A 7,495-nucleotide genomic window follows, 5' to 3' on the forward strand; every position below is an offset into this window, starting at 1 on the left:
TTGTATAGATTCTGTACATATTTTGGGCATTAACCCCTCTATTGGGTAATCTTTTGCAGATATCTTCTCTTGTTCAGTAAGTTGCATTTTTATTTTGTTGATAGCTCTCTTTGTTATGCAAGAGCCTTTTATTTTGTGTAGTCACAATAGTTTATGTTTACTTTTGTTCCCCTTGCCTTAGGAGACATATCTATAAATATATTGTTAAGGCTGATGTCCAACATTGCCTGTGTTGTTTTCTTAGGCATTTTATAGTTTCAGGTCTCACATTTAGATCTTAATCCATTTTGACTTTTTTTTTTTTTTTGTATTGTGTAAGAAAGTGTTCCAGTTTCATTCTTGTGTATGTAGCTGTCGTTTTCCAGCACCATTTCTTTTTTGCTTTTTTTTTTAAATTTTTATTTATGATAGTCACAGAGAGAGAGAGAGAGAGAGAGAGAGAGAGAGAGAGAGGCAGAGACACAGGCAGAGGGAGAAGCAGGCTCCATGCACCAGGAGCCCGATGTGGGATTCGATCCCGAGTCTCCAGGATCGCACCCTGGGCCAAAGGCAGGTGCCAAACCGTTGCGCCACCCAGGGACCCTCCAGCACCATTTCAAAGGAAACTGTCTTTCCCTCATTATATATTCCTGCCTCCTTTGTTGTAGATTAATTATACCTATAAGCATAGGTTTATTTCTGAGCTTCCTATCCTGTTCTAATGATCTATGTGTCTATTTTTCTATAAACACCATACTGCATTGATTACTGTAGCTTTGTAGTATGTCTTGAAATCTAGGAGTGTGATGCTTCCAGCTTTGTTTCTCTTTGTTAAGACTGTTTTGGGGAGGAGGGGCAAGATGGTGGGGGAGGAGGGTCCCCAGGTCACCTGTCCCCAGCAAATTACCTAGAAAACCTTCAAATCATCCTGAAAATCTACGAATTCGGCCTGAGATTTAAAGAGAGACCAGCTGGAATGCTACAGTGAGAAGAGTTCGCGCTTCTATCAAGGTAGGAAGACGGGGAAAAAGAAATAAAGACACAAAAGGCCTCCAAGGGGGAGGGGCCCCGAGGAGCCGGGCTGAGGGTGGGCGAGTGTCCCCAGGACAGAAGAGCCCCGTCCCGGAGGAGCAGGAGCTGCACCAACCTTCCCTGGTGGAAAGGGGCCCGCAGGGAGGTGGAGCAGGACCCAGGAGGGCGGGGATGCCCTCGGGCTCCCGGGTACAGTGACAGAGGAACTGCGCCCCGGAGAGTGCGCCGAGCTCCCTAAGGGCTGCAGCGCTCGGCTGGACCCGGAGCAGCTCGGAGGGGCTCGGGCGGAGGAAGAGGCTCCGCTGAGGGGGCTGCGGGGCGGGAGCAGCTTGGAGGGGTCGGGCGGTGGCTCCGCGGAGGGGGCGGCGGGGGGGAGCAGCTGGGGGGGCTCGGGCGGAGGAAGAGGCTCGGGGGGGGGGGGGGCTGCGGGGCGGGAGCAGCTGGGGGCGCTCGGGCGGAGGAAGAGGCTCCGCGGAGGGGGCTGCAGGGCGGGAGCGCGAATTCAACAGGCAGGCGCCAAAGCACAGGGCACCGGGACACAGCCCAGGATCCGGCCTCCCCCTGGGACAGGCAGAGGCCGGGAGGGCCCAGGACAGCAAGGACGCTCCTGCATGGAGCTGAGCAGATCAGCGGCCCCGCCCCGGAGCCTCCAGGCCCTGCAGACGGAGAGCCCTGGAGTTACTGCGGGGGCTGACTCCAGGGCTGCAGAGCTGCCCCCGCCACTGTGGCTTCCTCCTGGGGCCTCACGGGGTAAACAGCCCCCACTGAGCCCTGCACCAGGAGGGGGCGGAGCAGCTCCCCCAAGTGCTCACACCTGAGAATCAGCACAGCAGGCCCCTCCCCCAGAAGACCAGCTGGACGGACCAGTTCCAGGGGAAGTCAAGGGACTTAAAGTATACAGAATCAGAAGATACTCCCCCGTGGTTTTTGTTGTTGTTGTTTTGTTTTGTTTTTTTTTGCTTTTTGATTTGTTTCCTTCCCCCACCCTTTTTTTTTCCTTTCTTTCTTTTTCTTTCTCTTTTTCTTCTTTTTTTCTTTTTCTCTTCCTTTTTTTCTTTTTCTCTTTTCTTTCCTTCTTTCTCTCCTCTCTTTTTCTCCGTTTCCCAATACAACTTGCTTTTGGCCACTCTGCACTGAGGAAAATGACTAGAAGGAAAACCTCACCTCAAAAGAAAGAATCAGAAACAGCCCTCTCTCCCACAGAGTTACAAAATCTGGATTACAATTCAATGTCAGAAAGCCAATTCAGAAGCACTATTATACAGCTACTGGTGGCTCTAGAAAAAAGCATGAAGGACTCAAGAGACTTCATGACTGCAGAATTTAGATCCAATCAGGCAGAAATTAAAAATCAATTGAATGAGATGCAATCCAAACTAGAAGTCCTAACGACCAAGGTTAACGAGGTGGAAGAACGAGGGAGTGACATAGAAGACAAGTTGATGGCAAAGAGGGAAACTGAGGAAAAAAAGAGACAAACAATTAAAAGACCATGAAGATAGATTAAGGGAAATAAATGGCAGCCTGAGGAAGAAAAACCTACGTTTAATTGGGGTTCCCAAGGGCGCGGAAAGGGACAGAGGGCCAGAATATGTATTTGAACAGATCCTACCTGAAAACTTTCCTAATCTGGGAAGGGAAACAGGCATTCAGATCCAGGAAATAGAGAGATCCCCCCCTAAAATCAATAAAAACCATTCAACACCTCGACATTTAATAGTGAAGCTTGCAAATTCCAAAGATAAAGAGAAGATCCTTAAAGCAGCAAGAGACAAGAAATCCCTGACTTTTATGGGGAGGAGTATTAGGGTAACAGCAGACCTCTCCACAGAGACCTGGCAGGCCAGAAAGGGCTGGCAGGATATATTCAGGATCCTAAAGGAGAAGAACATGCAACCAAGAATACTTTATCCAGCAAGACTCTCATTCAAAATGGAAGGAAAGATAAACAGCTTCCAAGACAGGCAGGAACTGAAAGAATATGTGACCTCCAAACCAGATCTGCAAGAAATTTTAAGGGGGACTCTTAAAATTCCGCTTTAAGAAGAAGTTCAATGGAACAATCCACAAAAACAAGGACTGAATAGATATCATGATGACACTAAACTCCTATCTTTCAATAGTAACTCTGAATGTGAACGGGCTTAATGACCCCATCAAAAGGCACAGGGTTTCAGACTGGATAAAAAAGCAGGACCCATCTATTTGCTGTGTACAAGAGACTCATTTTAGACAGAAGGACACCTATAGCCTGAAAATAAAAGGTTCGAGAACCATTTACCATTCAAATGGTCCTCAAAAGAAAGCAGGGGTTGCCATCCTTATATCAGATAAACTAAAATTTACCCCGAAGACTGTAGTGAGAGATGAAGAGGGACACTATATCATACTTAAAGGATCTATCCAACGAGAGGACTTAACAATCCTCAATATATATGCCCCGATGTGGGAGCTGCCAAATATATAAATCAATTAATAACCAAAGTGAAGAAATACTTAGATAATAATACACTTATACTTGGTGACTTCAATCTAGCTCTTTCTATACTTGGTAGGTCTTCTAAGCACAACATCTCCAAAGAAACGAGATCTTTAAATGATACACTGGACCAGATGGATTTCACAGATATCTACAGAACTTTACATCCAAACTCAACCGAATACACATTCTTCTCAAGTGTACGTGGAACTTTCTCCAGAATAGACCACATACTGGGTAACAAATTGGGTCTGAACCGATACCAAAAGATTGGGTTCGTCCCCTGCATATTCTCAGACCATAATGCCTTGAAATTAGAACTAAATCACAACAAGAAGTTTGGGAGGAACTCAAACACGTGGAGGTTAAGGACCATCCTGCTAATAGATGAAAGGGTCAACCAGGAAATTAAGGAAGAATTAAAAAGATTCATGGAAACTAATGAGAATGAAGATACGACTGTTAAAAATCTTTGGGATGCAGCAAAAGCAGTCCTAAGAGGGAAATACATCGCAATACAAGCATCCGTTCAAAAACTGGAAAGAACTCAAATACAAAAGCTCACCTTACACATAAAGGAGCTAGAGAAAAAACAGCAAATAGATCCTACACCCAGGAGAAGAAGAGAGTTAATAAAGATTCGAGCAGAACTCAACAAAATCGAGACCAGAAGAACTGTGGAACAGATCAACAGAACCAGGAGTTGATTCTTTGAAAGAATTAATAAGATAGATAAACCATTAGCCAGCCTTATTAAAAGAAGAGAGAGAAGACTCAAATTAATAAAATCATGAGTGAGAAAGGAGAGATCACTACCAACACCAAGGAAATACAAACGATTTTAAAAACATATTATGAACAGCTCTATGCCAATAAATTAGGCAATCTAGAAGAAATGGACACATTCCTGGAAAGCCACAAACTACCAAAACTGGAACAGGAAGAAATAGAAAACCTGAACAGGCCAATAACCAGGGAGGAAATTGAAGCAGTCATCAAAAACCTCCCAAGACACAAGAGTCCAGGGCCAGATGGCTTCCCAGGGGAATTCTATCAAACTTTTAAAGAAGAAACCATACCTATCCTACTAAAGCTGTTTGGAAAGATAGAAAGAGATGGAGTACTTCCAAATTCGTTCTATGAGGCCAGCATCACCTTAATTCCAAAACCAGACAAAGACCCCACCAAGAAGGAGAATTAGACCAATATCCCTGATGAACATGGATGCAAAAATTCTCAACAAGATACTAGCCAATAGGATCCAATAGTACATTAAGAAAATTATTCACCATGACCAAGTAGGATTTATCCCCGGGCACAAGGCTGGTTCAACACTCATAAAACAATCAATGTGATTCATCATATCAGCAAGAGAAAAACCAAGAACCATATGATCCTCTCATTAGATGCAGAGAAAGCATTTGACAAAATACAGCATCCATTCCTGATCAAAACTCTTCAGAGTGTAGGGATAGAGGGAACATTCCTCAACATCTTAAACATCTACGAAAAGCCCACAGCAAATATCATTCTCAATGGGGAAGCACTGGGAGCCTTTTCCCTAAGATCAGGAACAAGACAGGGATGTCCACTCTCACCACTGCTGTTCAACATAGTACTGGAAGTCCTCGCCTCAGCAATCAGACAACAAAAAGACATTAAAGGCATTCAAATTGGCAAAGAAGAAGTCAAACTCTCCCTCTTCGCCGATGACATGATACTCTACATAGAAAACCCAAAAGTCTCCACCCCAAGATTGCTAGAACTCATACAGCAATTCGGTAGCGTGGCAGGATACAAAATCAATGCCCAGAAATCAGTGGCATTTCTATACACTAACAATGAGACTGAAGAAAGAGAAATTAAGGAGTCAATCCCATTTACAATTGCACCCAAAAGCATAAGATACCTAGGAATAAACCTAACCAAAGAGGTAAAGGATCTATACCCTAAAAACTATAGAACACTTCTGAAAGAAATTGAGGAAGACACAAAGAGATGGAAAAATATTCCATGCTCATGGATTGGCAGAATTAATATTGTGAAAATGTCAATGTTACCCAGGGCAATTTACACGTTTAATGCAATCCCCATCAAAATACCATGGACTTTCTTCAGAGAGTTAGAACAAATTATTTTAAGATCTGTGTGGTATCAGAAAAGACCCCGAATAGCCAGGGGAATTTTAAAAAAGAAAACCATAGCTGGGGGCATCACAATGCCAGATTTCAGGTTGTACTACAAAGCTGTGGTCTTCAAGACAGTGTGGTACTGGCACAAAAACAGACTCATAGATCAATGGAACAGAATAGAGAACCCAGAAGTGGCCCCTGAACTTTATGGTCAACTAATATTCGATAAAGGAGGATAGACTATCCACTGGAAGAAAGACAGTCTCTTCAATAAATGGTGCTGGGAAAATTGGACAGACACATGCAGAAGAATGAAATTAGATCACTCCCTTTCACCATACACAAAGATAAACTCAAAATGGATGAAAGATCTAAATGTGAGACAAGATTCCATCAAAATCCTAGAGGAGAACACAGGCAACACCCTTTTTGAACTCGGCCACAGTAACTTCTTGCAAGATACTTCCACGAAGGCAAAAGAAACAAAAGCAAAAATGAACTATTGGGACTTCCTCAAGATAAGAAGCTTTTGCACAGCAAAGGATACAGTCAGCAAAACTCAAAGACAACCTACAGAATGGGAGAAGATATTTGCAAATGACATATCAGATAAAGGGCTAGTTTCCAAGATCTATAAAGAACTTATTAAACTCAACAGCAGAGAAACAATCCAATCATGAAATGGGCAAAAGACATGAAGAGAAATCTCACAGAGGAAGACATGGACATGGCCAACATGCACATGAGAAAATGCTCTGCATCACTTGCCATCAGGGAAATACAAATCAAAACCACAATGAGATACCACCTCACACCAGTGAGAATGGGGAACATTAACAAGGCAGGAAACCACAAATGTTGGAGAGGATGCAGAGAAAGGGGAACTCTCTTACACTGTTGGTGGGAATGCGAACTGGTGCAGCCACTCTGGAAAACTCTGTGGAGGTTCCTCAAAGAGTTAAAAATAGACCTGTCCTACGACCCAGCAATTGCACCCAAAGGTACCGATGCAATGAAACGCCGGGACACCTGCACCCCGATGTTTCTAGCAGCAATGTCCACAATAGCCAAACTGTGGAAGGAGCCTCGGTGTCCATCGAAAGATGATGGATAAAGAAGATGTGGTCTATGTATACAATGGAATATTACTCAGCCATTAGAAAAGACAAATACCCACCATTTGCTTCAACGTGGATGGAACTGGAGGGTATTATGCTGAGTGAAGTAAGTCAATCGGAGAAGGACAAACAGTGTATGTTCTCATTCATTTGGGGAATATAAATAATAGTGAAAGGGAATATAAGGGAAGGGAGAAGAAATGTGTGGGAAATATCAGAAAGGGAGACAGAACATAAAGACTCCTAACTCTGGGAAACGAACTAGGGGTGGTAGAAGGGGAGGAGGGCGGGGGTTGGGAGTGAATGGGTGACGGGCACTGGGGGTTATTCTGTATGTTGGTAAATTGAATACCAATAAAAAATAAATTTAAAAAAAAGACTGCTTTGGCCATTTAGAAGCTTTTGTGATTGCCTACAAGTTCTAGGATTATTTGTTCTGATTCTGTGAAAAATGCTTTTGGTATTTTGAAGGGGATTGCATTGAATCTGTAGATTGCTTTTGGCAGTATGGACATTTTAAAAATATTAATTCTTCCATCCCATGAGCATTGTGTATCTTTCCATTTGTTCATGCCATCTTCAATTTCTCTCATCAAAGTCTTATAATTCTTCGAGCACAAATCTTTCACACACTTGGTTAAATTGATTACTAGGTATTTTATTCTCTCTGGTGCAATTGTAAATGAGATATACTTTATTAATTTCTCTTTCTCCTACCTCATTGTTAGTGTATGGAAGTGCAACAGATTTCATAT

Source organism: Vulpes vulpes, chromosome 1 (genome assembly GCF_048418805.1).
Source record: "Vulpes vulpes isolate BD-2025 chromosome 1, VulVul3, whole genome shotgun sequence".
Lineage (NCBI taxonomy): Eukaryota > Metazoa > Chordata > Mammalia > Carnivora > Canidae > Vulpes > Vulpes vulpes.